At 34.2% G+C, this 12879-nt stretch overlaps 1 long non-coding RNA gene and 1 pseudogene across 1 annotated transcript; one reads left to right on the plus strand and one right to left on the minus strand.

The window, feature by feature from the left end:
* Positions 1-557: 557 nt before the first annotated feature.
* On the plus strand, positions 558-3081 carry LOC116132641. The gene is made up of 4 exons (XR_004128438.1): positions 558-622; positions 722-865; positions 2404-2486; positions 2660-3081. It is a non-coding gene; the product is annotated as an uncharacterized LOC116132641 (long non-coding RNA).
* Positions 3082-4685: 1604 nt separating this feature from the next.
* On the minus strand, positions 4686-5476 carry LOC116132628 (annotated as a pseudogene).
* Positions 5477-12879: the final 7403 nt, after the last annotated feature.

Consider the following 12879-nt stretch of genomic DNA (forward strand, 5'->3'; position numbering starts at 1 on the left):
TATGTTCTATTGGTTTTTTATTTTAATCATATATTATGTTGGAAGTAAATCTGTTAATATGTGATGTATAAAATGATTTGCCTATCTCTGTATTTTTGTATGGAAAACAATGCTAGTTAAATTTATGAATATTTGCATGAGAAAATTTTATGCACCTACCGTGAATTTGTAAGTTTATGTTTTGTCCTTGATGACATTCTTTATGGATAATTGTTTTAGAAACTCATACTTCAATTTCATTCTTCATGCAGTTTGGGCTTGGGCAGCCTCAGAAAGTTGAGTCAACAAGTTGTCGGATATTCCTACGTGCTAGCTACTAGCCAGAGATCTGGACATTATCAAACTATAAAGAAACAAGAAATCCCCAAAATGTGGATCTTCCACCTGTACTACCTAAGAGAAAGAAGAAGCCTTTTCCCATTCCAATAGAGAAGATGATGCTGGCTTCAAGGAAGGACAAAAAACTTGCAGAAATGGCTATAGAGAAGCCCCTTAAGCCTCTAGAGAATGGAATATTTATTCTTCAATTGGTCCCTATTGCTTATGAAGTATTAGATGCCTGGAAAAGTTTGAACAAAGGCCTTGCACAACTGTTGCATGTTATTCCTGTTTATGGTTGCAGGTAAGTTGTACTTAAAAATACACAGAGACTCTTAATTCATTTTGCAGTTCACGGTTTTGACCCGTATCTTAAAAATTTGTTATCTTTGTACTTCAATAGTGAGTGCTTGGAAATTCATGCTGCCCAGAGTGGTCACCACATTCAGATCTGCCATGGTACAACCAGCCAAATGTACAATTGAGGTCATTGGTTCCTCATGATTTCCTTTGTTTCTCGTTTACATTCTGAGTACTGGATATTAAGGTGAACATATTCCTTTTGCTTACCAACTTATATGCTTTCTTCTATGAATTTCTGATAGTGCAAATACTATATTAATTTTCTTTAGTGGCTGCAGAATTTTAAATATCTAGGTCACTGATAACCTACATTCAAAGTATATTATACTTTAGGCTATATGATTTATATGAGGAGAACTTTAATCAATTTTACCTTGGATTTTATGAAGTTTTAGGAGAATATAGGAAATAAATGTTGTATGAAATGTTTTGTTTTATCTATATGTAATGTTTTGAAACTGGTAATGAAGGTGAATGGTTGTTTCAAACTTTCAATTGTACTTCAGCTTGTATGAAGATACTGTGAAGGGGAAGGGAGTCAAGAGTAGAAACCCGATAATTCATCTAAATTGCTGGCTTACTCTAGTTATTGAGTATTGCATTGGTTATGGTTTTGGATTTGATGATATAACTCATTGAAAAATATACATTAGCCGTAGGAAAATTGAAAATTTCATTGCTGAGGTATGTCACTTGAAAATTTTACCAGACCCAACTCCCAGTGTTACTTAGGCCAAACCTCAAGGACCAGTCGTGTTTGCCAAAGGGTTTGGCTTCACTCTACCCTCACCTTCTGACCTGGTTGCTAAGTATCATTTTTTGAATAATGAATTCAAATGTTATTCTTCAACTAACAGGAACTTGGTGGATATTTTATCATAAAAAGTGCAGGTCAGTTAACCATGCTTTGAGTGAAAGCAAACATTAATTAGGTAGTATATAATAATGATGAGGTGGGGCTTCTGGTTGAAAGGGAATATCTGCATTTTTAATGCCTGCTCATTATGAGATGTTAATGCTTTTTGCTTAGTTAACTTTGAAGTAAGTCCTGGTATAAGTTAGCTATATCTAATACCTTTAATTTCTTCTAAAATTAAATATTGTTTCCAAGCTGAGAACTACACATATACATTTATTAAGTGCTTTTGGGTAAGTAAAAATTTGTTAAGTGCTTTTGGGCAAGCAAAAATAATAGAAGGCTTTAATTAGTAGTGTAATTTGATGAATCATCAGTTACAACAATTCTTAATTTTTAATAATTTTCTTATAAAAAGTGAAGATAACAAAGTTTGGTTATTAATTATATAATTTATTTTTAATATCTATAAGATTGTGAGGATAAGGCATGCTCAACGAAAAAATAATTAAAGTTGTAAAGCTTGCTTTTTCCTGCCATTCTACAAGTCTGATTATATCATTTAAGACTCTTTATAATGTCTAAATCATGGTGTTACTTGTTAAACTCCTTGTAATTCTTAACTAATCTCTTTAATTAATCAGCCAATTGCATATTCTTTTTCTTTTTCATTGCTTGCCTCCATAGCCATCTTTGTCTCCATTGACTTCTACGGAGAGTTGACATTTTTTGTATGTATTTAATTAGGTACCAAAGAGAGACCTCCTACATTAATAATTTAGAGTGTGGTATTTCTTTTCATATAAGGAAAATGACATATTCTTGATAAATTATAAAATTATAACCTAATTATTTTGTTGTAAAAGGTTTTTGAGGATCTTAAAGTTGACTTGAAGACCGAGGCTAAGAAGACTGCGGGCACCACAGCTACTACAACCATAACAAAAAGGTATAAGTTACGTAAATTGATATTTAATTAATTTATTGATCGTTTAGACCCATTTACATTATCACTAGTACTATATTCTTTGCATGGATGAATGTGGTTTAATTGGGTTGAGTATTGTCTTTGTGATAGAACATATTTATGATACTGAATTTATGTTTTGTTTGTGAACCTAGAAGGTCACAATGGATAGAAGATTAAACAGTTGGAGGACCAGCTAATCTTATTTGATCAACAAAAAGAGAAAATAAAAAGCCTTGAACACCAACAATTGGTCCTGTTAGAGATGATGAAGCAGCTAACTATAGCCCTTGAACTAGAGAAATCTGATAAAGCTCCAACTCGACAGCACTTGCCTTCTCGAACTGATGAAGACTCGTCCTCATCAACTACAGCTATTTCAAATACCGGAACTGGTGACACTTGACGTGCTAACGGTATTGATGGTTATTTTTGTGTTGTATGGACAATAGATATTTTGACATGGGGGTAGAACCATCTTTTTAGGATTGTTTGCATATATGTGTTAGATGGTGTACATGGGGTGGGCATTTTTTTGTTAGTTATGCACAGATAGATAGGTAGAAAAAGGAAAATGTGGGTGCATGTTGTTCTTTTGGGTTATGCACATGTGATAGTGCATTTTGGATTTTTATTGCTCATCATGCATAAAAATCCATGTATGGACTATATATATATGTATGAAAATATGATTTTTGATTTAGTGATCAGATTTTAATATTGTGTCCATTATTTTGTTCATGTTGAATGTATAATGTAGGTCAATACGAAATGCTCTAAAAAAAAAAAACATTCTGCAACTAATGTTTTAGTAGCAAAAAGTCATTTAGCATAGTTGCATTCCGCTGGAGGTCAATATGAAATGCTCTAAAAAAACACATTCTGCAACTAATGTTTTAGTAGCAAAAAGTAATTTAGTATAATTGTTTCCATATTCAACATCTAAAAAATAGTCGCGATAACATTTCAGATTTCACATTCAGCGTCTAAAATGATTACAATTAACCACTAAATTTTTGTCACTAAAAGATAAATTCGGCCACTAATAAAGTAGTCACAAAAACTTATTGGATTCCACATTCAACGTCTAAAATGACTATAATTAACTACTAAATTTTGGTCACCAAAAGATACATTCGGCCACTAATAAAATAGTCGCGAAAACCGTTTGGATTCTACATTCAACGTCTAAAAGAGTTACAATTAGCCACTAAATTTTGGTCACAAAAAGATACATTCATCAACTAATAAAATAGTTGCGAAAGTCTTTTATGAAATTACCCTTACACCTTTGGCATCTAATTTGTGTGGGATTCGCGACAAATTATTAGACACTAAAACTGACATTTTGCAACTAATTGATTAGTCGCTATACAATTTTACCAAATTACCCTTGAACTTTTAGTGTCTAAGTTGGGGGACTATTTTGACCAGCATTTACCGACTATTTTGCTAGTCGCAAAAAAAAACTTTTTGCGTCTAAACCACAATATAGACGCGCTATGAATCTGCGACCAGCCTACTACAACTAAGGGGGTGCGACAACCAAATTTAGACGCTAAAAATGGCTTAGCGTCTAAATGTGACTTCTGCGTCTAATTTTGCTAGACGCAGAATGCCAGTTTTCTTGTAGTGGCAATTGAATCTATACCCTTTTCATACTTCCTTATTGAATTGCTTTTTTTATTTATTATTATTATTATTATTTTTGGATCAATTAAACATTTACTTATAGAAATTTAGGAAGCATGGATATCACCCAACATCCTTCTTTTTTCCACACAACAACCCCCAACCCGTTCCTTCGAACATCCTCACAAAGTCTTATACAAATCTCGAAGCCACACACATTTCACATTCAAAAATGTAGATTAATTCCTCTTAAAAGAAAGTTATGGGTAGGAAATGTGTTTAATAGTTAAATAGGACAGGTTATTATGATTTGAAAGAAAGAAAATCAAGGCTAAATATATACAGTAAAATTCAATCAGGTGACTAAGGATAATAGAATAAAACGTTGGCTTGAAAGGCGCAAACGGTCCAAAGATGGCCTAAGTCATTTCTTAAAAAATAATGTGTGCTGAGCTGACTGAAGCGTACTATGGAACTAATTATATCTTCAATAAAAGACCTTCTTCAACTGTGGCACAAAATTTTCATTAAGTGATAAACAAAAATATTTTACACACCATGACACCAACACTCGCTGGTTGGCAAAAGAAAATGTTGCAAGTATCTAAGTCCGTCATCAACATTAACATATCTCCAATTCATAATACTCAACGTTCCCATGCTCACATTCTCAACCCTTACTTTCCTACCATTTCCTCTTCTGCGAAAAATCCCTAACTTCATAGCTGCTACCATCCCACTTGCCACATCACTCGAACAACACCCCGGCTATGGTAGCTCCTCCGAGAACCACCCTTCAGCTCCTGGAATAAAACTTAACTTCCTTTCGTAATCCATCATCATAAAAGCACCGCCCCACCCCTTTAACACCACATTCCAAGCGATTTTCACCTCTTCTGATAACTCAGCCATCTCTAAACCTTCACAATCGTCAACATTAACATCAAACTTGAACATGCCATTGGCGTCAGCACACAGTTCATTCATAGGCTTTGCAATGGTCACAAGCGGGACATTATTATTGGTACATAAGTTGATGGCGAAGATGAAGTTGTGGAGGAAAAGGTGAGGTCTAGAAGGGGGTTTTTGGCGGCGTTGGGTGGCGGAGTAGGTGACTGCATAGATGCGGTGATAGGGGATTAATAAGTGACAGAGTTGAGGTTAGAGAGAGAAGGGTAATGAGTGGTGCATATGGGTTGCCAAATTTGGTTGGAGGAGAAGGAAATGATCCAAGACTTGGAGATGCAAGAAGCTATGGCCAGTGCTTTGGGGTCAAGGTGGTGAGCAAGGAGGTTGAGGACCTCCCACAGCGGGGGATTGGTGGAGGAAAGTGGAGACATTTGGTTGTGTTTTTGAGTTTGGTTGATTGAAGAGAAGTTTTGTGTTGGTTTTCTATGTATAGAGATTGTTGTTAGGTTGAGGAATAATTGTGTGTGGCACATGGAATGATGTGGTGAGTTGCATGATTTCATATTGACACGTAAGATCAAACGGTGTGCAGTTGAGCACTTCGTGTGGGGTACACGTGCATGCTAGTCCAGTGCACACGTGCACTACTTAAATGTATTCTTTTGAGTTTGAGCTCAATGCCGAAGCTACGGGGAAAATTCCTTTAATTTGCCTACTTTGAATTAAGATGGAAAGAATTTAAAAAAAAAATGCTTTTGTTGTGAAGAGACTTCAGGTAACTATGAGGTGGTTTTTTTTTTTTTTTAAATAATCAAGGAGTCTGGTCAATCTGTTCGCATTTTAACTAATTTTTGAATTCTATTAAATATTATAGAAACTCAAAAGATCGAGTAAGCTATATATTATTATAGTAAGTGGTCACAAAATTAGAACAAAAAAACTTAAGAAAGAGAATAAACTTCTTTGACCTCTAGACCAATCTCTTAAGGTAACTATGAGCTGCTTTCATTATATTGTTTTCCAGCTTATTATGTAACATGTGGTAATGTGATAGCTGAGTTTTATTTGCTATAATGGGTAGCCAAACACTATATAAACTCCCATTGCTTTCATTATTAGATGCCGATTCTCAATTGAATAAGAAGGCAAACATCATAAATTTTGATCTACTTTGGAAATGCTTTTATTTAAAAGAATTTTGTTTAGTTTCCGAAATAATTTATTTATGATCTTATGATTTTTCTTATAAGTGATTTTTGTTTTATTAAAGGAATGCAATTTTTATAGTGTGTCAAAATTGCATTTTCAAATTTGTTATTGATTTCAGTTTTGCTAAAGAATTTTGTTATTGCCTTCAAACATGAGAGTATTAAAGGGTAAGCTTTTTTATCCCTTTCTTTAAACGATTAAAGAATTTCCTTTAGAACCTTTTTAATTCTATAATCTTGTTGTTTTGTTATAAAAAAAAAAAAAAAAAAAAAAAAAAAAAAAAAAAATTCTTTTGAGAGAGCTAAAAATGAAAAAGGACTCCTATAACCAAGAATTTTACACAAAATACCAATCTTGACCTCTAAAGACTATGATGTTTTGAGTCATACGGAACTACATATTGTCAATTCTCATGTTGTTGTAAATGTATTTTATAATATGAAACGTGGTTTCACTTGTGTTGGTTTGCAACCTATAAAAATATTTTTATGGTGTAAGTTATATTTGAAACGATGTTACTTTGAATTTTTAATATCGAAAGTAATTTCAGGTATTTAAGGAGTCATATATATGGTATATGACTAGTAATGTGAGCTTGTAACCCAAGTAGAGATGATTGCATTGGTTCAATCAGTTGAGTTGGGCTTAGTCTGGCTCTTGACTTTCTCGCTTGACTTTCTCGCTAGTTCCAAGCCAAGAGTTGAGTCATGGATCTCTAGTGAAGGCTAGAGGTTCTTGGCTACTAGAGTAAAATATACATATAACCACTGTATATACATGGAGAATAGTGGGAGTAAGTTTATCTTATAAACTTAACCCAATTATGATTCCTCAAAATGAATTATGAGCGTTCTAAATGAAATATGGGCGAAGCTTCATAGGTCATAGGAAGATTGAGAGACACAGATCTTGGGGAACATTAGGATTGTCTCAACAAGTCTATATCAATAAAGTTTTAGAGAGATTTCGTATGAAGGACTGATCATCTAGTGTTGCACCTATTGTCAAAGGTGACAAATTCAATTTGGAACAAAGCCCAAGAAATAATTTAGAAAGAGAAAAAATGAAGAACATTCCTTATGCTTCTGCCATTGGGAGTTTAATATATGCTCAGGTTTACACAAGACCTGACATTACATATGCAATTGGAATGTTGGGCAAATATCAAAGTAACCGAAGTTTAGACCAGGAGAGTTGCAAAGAAAGTCATGCGATACCTTCAGGGAACTAAGGACTACAAGCTTACATACAATCAACCTGATCATCTAGAAATGATTAGATATTTAGATTATGACTTTGTTGGTTGCCTTAACTTGAGAAAGTCGACATCGAGATATGACTTCTTATTAGCAAAAAGGGCCATTTCGTAGAGAAGTGCAAAACAATCTTCAGTTACTACTTCTACCACTGAAGCAGAGTTTGTATCATGTTTTGAAGCAACATCGCATGCTATATGGTTAAGGAGTTTTATTTCAGGGCTTGGAGTTGTTGATACAATTTCCAAGCCATTGAGGATTTACTACTACTATAATTCTGTTGCAGTGTTTTTGGCCAAGAATAGTAAAAGGGGAAGTCGTATAAGCACATCGACATTAAGTATCTTGTGATTTGAGAAAATGTCAAAGCAAACAAAGTGGTTATTAAGCACATCAGTGCTAGATTGATGATTACTAAACCGTTGACAAACGGTTTACCACCTATTGCTCATAAGGGACATGTTGAGCAAATGTGGCTTAGTTTTATTATGTAGTTTCTATGTGATTAAGATACCCTTTATGTTTGTATCGCATTTTATTGATTTGAAAGACTTCATTAACTTCATATTTGTCTTCTTTTATTTAGTTGTATACATAAGGTTTGGAGAATGGCAATACATGTTTTAATTTTGTTTGCTGATCTTGAATGAACATTTAGAAGTTCATTCATAAAGTTATGTACCACATATGGTTATTGATGCATTGATTTTACAACATGCAATGTGTAGCAAGTGCACTAGTCGCAACAAGTAATAGAATGATGAGTAAAGTATTGTTCCCATGAGGATTGTGTGTCAAGTACTAATTTTCCTAATTTGTATCAAGTTGGAGTAAACAAAAAATGGTTGGATTTGCGGGAGACAAGTAAGCTGAAGTTAAAACAAAATCCACAACGTAATTTAAAATCTAACTAATGAAAGCAATATCAATTCAAGAAAATATCAATTAAGACAAAGCGATTAGGGTTTTGACTTCACTAGGATTTTATGATTTAATCTACAATTTATGTTGCTTCTAAGTTCACATGCAAGGATTATAAATCGGATACCCTAACTGTAAAACATACCTTCTGAGGCTATGTTTTCCTACTTATCCCTATTAAACTTCCGCACCCAACAAAATGAAGGTTAATAGTTCTAAGTTTGTTAAGCTAAGTGGAATCCTAAATTGATTTCATGGATCTTCGAACCTATCTCTAGTGTTCAATCAATCAATGGTATTTACTCTAAGAGGTTAATACATGATTCACTTCTCAGTCTCATCATGCTCAACAATTAATTTCAATTAGAACAAGAATAAATAAATAATCCAAGCAATAGAATATGAAGGCAACATCAATTTATTGATTACACATTAAAATCCCAATCACATCAAAACCCTAACCCAAAAGTGAGTTAATTCAAACTAAAAATAAAGCAAATAAAATGAAAAGCTGTAAAAACAGAGTTCAACATGCTGGAATAATGAAAAGAAATAAATTCTTCCCTATTTGATGAACCCAAAGGCTTCCAATCTCCAATTTTCTCCTCTCTTTCCAAAAAAGTGTCGAACCCTTAACAAAATAACCAAGTCTCTCTTAAATAGTCGACCCCCAAAACCCTAAGTCTAATCTCATCAAATTAAAATGCACAGTTTCAATAAACTAAAAATTGCAGTTTTCTCCGCAGCGAAGAGTAAACTTCGCTGTGGCATCAAGTTGGATTTTATTTCAAGATCTGACCCGAGACTTTCTTGCTGTGGCGAACTTTTCTGAACTTTTCTGAACTTTTCTAAAATTACAAAACTGCCCTCCGCTTGCTTCTCTGCTTGAATCTTCAATCTTAGTGATCCCCAATAGAAACAAGCTTCACAGTGCTTTGAATCCGCATCAGAACTTTCCCGATTCCTGAAATTCACTTGACTCTGGGTCTAGAAACTCAATTTCGCTCAGTTTTTACTCTAACTCGACGTTTGGGCCTGAAACATAAAATATATGAAATTAAGTTGCAATTCGGCACAAACATAAGAAGAAGTATCCTAAATCCAGCCAAAAGGCATGGATAAAACAGTATAATCCTAGGATTATCAAATACTCCCAAACTTAAGGTTTGCTCATCCCCGACCATCAGGCACAAAATTTGACTAAGGAAGGACAACTAACAAATAGAAAAAGATAACAAAATTGAAAATGAAAAGGGAGAGTTTAGAATCAAAATCAAACACAAAGATAAGCCTAGAATTGATGCAAGTCTCAAAAGTTGTTGAAACATTATTACAAGAAAATGCTTAACACTCCAAGAAGTTATAAGTTGATTAACTATCTCTCTCTATCGGCCTCCTTAGTATGTAATCCTGCAACATCCACTTTGCGGTACATCCTTGACTCATGTTCATTTAGTTTTAACTGTTGTTTATTGGCCTAAGTTAAATGGACATGTTATTTAAGTTGTTAGAATGGTCTGGATACCCTGAATTTGGTGAAGTCTTACGGAATTTTGGAAGTGCAGACTTCGCCGTGGCAAAAAGGGAGTGTCGCCGCTGCGACATATGCTCTGGATTTCTTCGCCGCAGCAAAGAGCTGGCTGAAATTCTTCTTCAAGTTTCTAGGATTTTTTCCATAGGGGCAAAGAGACCATTCTACCCCTAATTAGCAAGAAAAGTGGGGAGTGATATGTAAGGAAATTTCATGGAGAATATTTTAGAATGGGGGTGTAAGTGAAAAGAATTAAAGGATAGGGATGGAATTTAAGAAAGTGTAAGGGCAAAATGGGAAAGAAGGCTTAGTTTATGAGATATTAAGGGTTAGTCTTCTAAATCCCTTCATTTTCCTTATTCCACCGCCTCTTCTATTCTCCATTTCCTCTCAACTCTTCACTCAATCTTCCAAGGATTTTTGAGGGCTTTTGGTTGGATCTTGATAAAGAATTGTTCCTAAGCATCAAGAGGTAAGGATTCATGCTTTAGTATAAGTTTAAGTTGAGTAAGTGTTGAGTTCTTATTAAGTTTATCCCTAGGAATTGGGAGAAGAAGCAAGTCCAACAAGTTAGAAAGCTTTTGTGGAAGAACTCAAGAAAAAGGCAAGTAAATCCAACCCAAGTTAAGATTTAAGCAATCAAATGATTTGATATATAGTTGCATACTTATAATTGTGAGATTGATTGCTAACATTATAATTATTAATGAGTTGATGGGTTGATGAATGGTTTTTGAGCCATGAGAAGTAGAGTCAAGGTTGGGATGCCAATTGAAGTTTGTCTGAATTTGAGAAAAAGTTGAGTAGAGAATTTTGAAGTGCCTTTCCTTGACAGGTTGAGAATTATTATGAAGGAGTTTTACTCCAATTACGGATGGTCTAAGAAAGAAATAGAACTCTAGTTAAAGTAGAGTTTAGTTATGCATGCTTAATGTTTGATGAAATGCTTGAGAGAAGCATATGCATGAGTAGAGAACCTTATTTTGTGCAACCTTGCATGTTTACATTATATGATTGCACCAAAGAAAGAAACATAAGCATGTACCATCCACATGCATATATTTGCATATGCATGAGAGTTTAAAGAAAGAATAAAGAATTATAAGATTAAAGAGAAAGAAAGAAATAGCACTAAAGAAGAAAGAAATAGCACTAAAGAATTAAAGAAAGAGAGTGCTAGAGAAAAGAAAAGAATAGGTTGTTGCAATGGGGAACTTGTGAGTGATAGAAAGAAAGTCCCACATACACGCCACCTTAATTGAGTGGCATAAGAAGAAGAAAGCATCTATATGACCCGTAAGAGTGTATGTGGATAAGGGTTGTACCAAGAAGAAAATCCTACATGCACGCCACTTTAATTGAATGGCATAAGAATAAGAAAGAATTTGTACAGTCCGCAAGAGTGCATGTAGATGAGGACTGTGATGAGGACTGTACTCACTCTCATGGCCAAAGTTTCGAATCCATGCATCAACCGAGTCCAATTGGCATAAGAATAAGAATAAGCAAGAATAAGCAAGAATAAGAATGAGAATGAGAAAGCTTGAGCATACAAGAAAAGAATAGAAAGAAAAGAAGAAGAATGAGCATAAGAAAAGAAAAGAAAGAAAGAAAATGCATTTTTATGCATTATTGCAAGTGCATTGCATTCATGCATATTACCATGATTTTCATCATGGTGAGAAAGAATAGAAAGAAAGAACAAAAAGAAAGAGGGAGCAGAAAGAATTAGAAAGAAAGAAAAGAACAAAGAGAACTAGAAACAGAGAAAGAACAGAGAAAGAAAAGAGAAAGAACAGAAAGAATGAAGAAGAGTGAGAATAGAGTAAGGAAAGAACCAAAGAATAAGTTGCGGGGATAAGTGGTAGAGGATTTACTTACTGAGCCTTTTGTGCTCACCCCGTTGTTTTTCCATGTTTTGCAGGAAATAGGTAGGCAGCGGTCGGATGGACGTCACGGAGCAAAGAGAACAAGCACCACTGTCCCTTGTGTATAAGTTTTTGTATATACCACTTTTGTATATGTAAAGAATTATGTTTTATAAGTAAAAGAAAAATTTGGGCCCAATTATATTTTATATACTATGTATGTATGTTTTCATAGTATGTCTTTTAAGTATGTTAGTAAGAAAAAAAGGTGTTACAAATCCCCACTTCAGTCCACCTTTCGACTTCTTGGATTATTTTATGTAGAAATGCAAAGTTTATCAAATGGTGGCAGACTCCATAAGCCTACGTATCAAACTACTCTCCACTAATGTAGACTAGACATCACTAAGGATCAAAAGGTCTTTGCAAGCTTGTAACGTTAGGCTAGGTTAATGGGCTCCAAGGAAAAGGATAAGATAAATAAAGTAAGAGAACTCAGTTTTCTTCATGCAAACACTAAGAGCTACATCAATCTCCACTTTCTTTCTCAACCAATCAAGGTGTCAACCATTTTATAACCCTAAAATATATGCATTTCTTAATTTTGATTCTGAATTGAAACTCTCAAATTTCTATTATTACTTTTTTTTTTTTTCAAACAAACAACATCAATTTATTGAGGTCAATTACCCCTTCTTCCTGCCCTTTTTGCGATCCCCAAACTTAAGATTTTGGTTCGTCAAATTCTCACACAACTCTTTAAGCTCTTTTATGGCGTACATTAGGTCCAAAATTCTCTTAAAGGGTATGAAACGTGTTTAGGGAGAGAGATTTTGGGCATTTTTGGTTGCACAAGAAGAATAGGACAGTGATAATCTCATAAGGCTCAAATGGGTGACTAGGGAAAAATTTATTCATGCTTGGCTGGAAAGGCTCAAACGTTCCGAAAAATTGCCCAAATCATTTCCTCAATAATGTCGATTCCTAGAATTTCACCTCAAGCACTTCTCAACTAGGTTCTAGAGTCCACCAACATTATCATGACTTCA

This window comes from Pistacia vera, unplaced genomic scaffold (assembly GCF_008641045.1).
Source record: "Pistacia vera cultivar Batoury unplaced genomic scaffold, PisVer_v2 Contig257, whole genome shotgun sequence".
NCBI classification, from domain to species: Eukaryota; Viridiplantae; Streptophyta; class Magnoliopsida; order Sapindales; family Anacardiaceae; genus Pistacia; species Pistacia vera.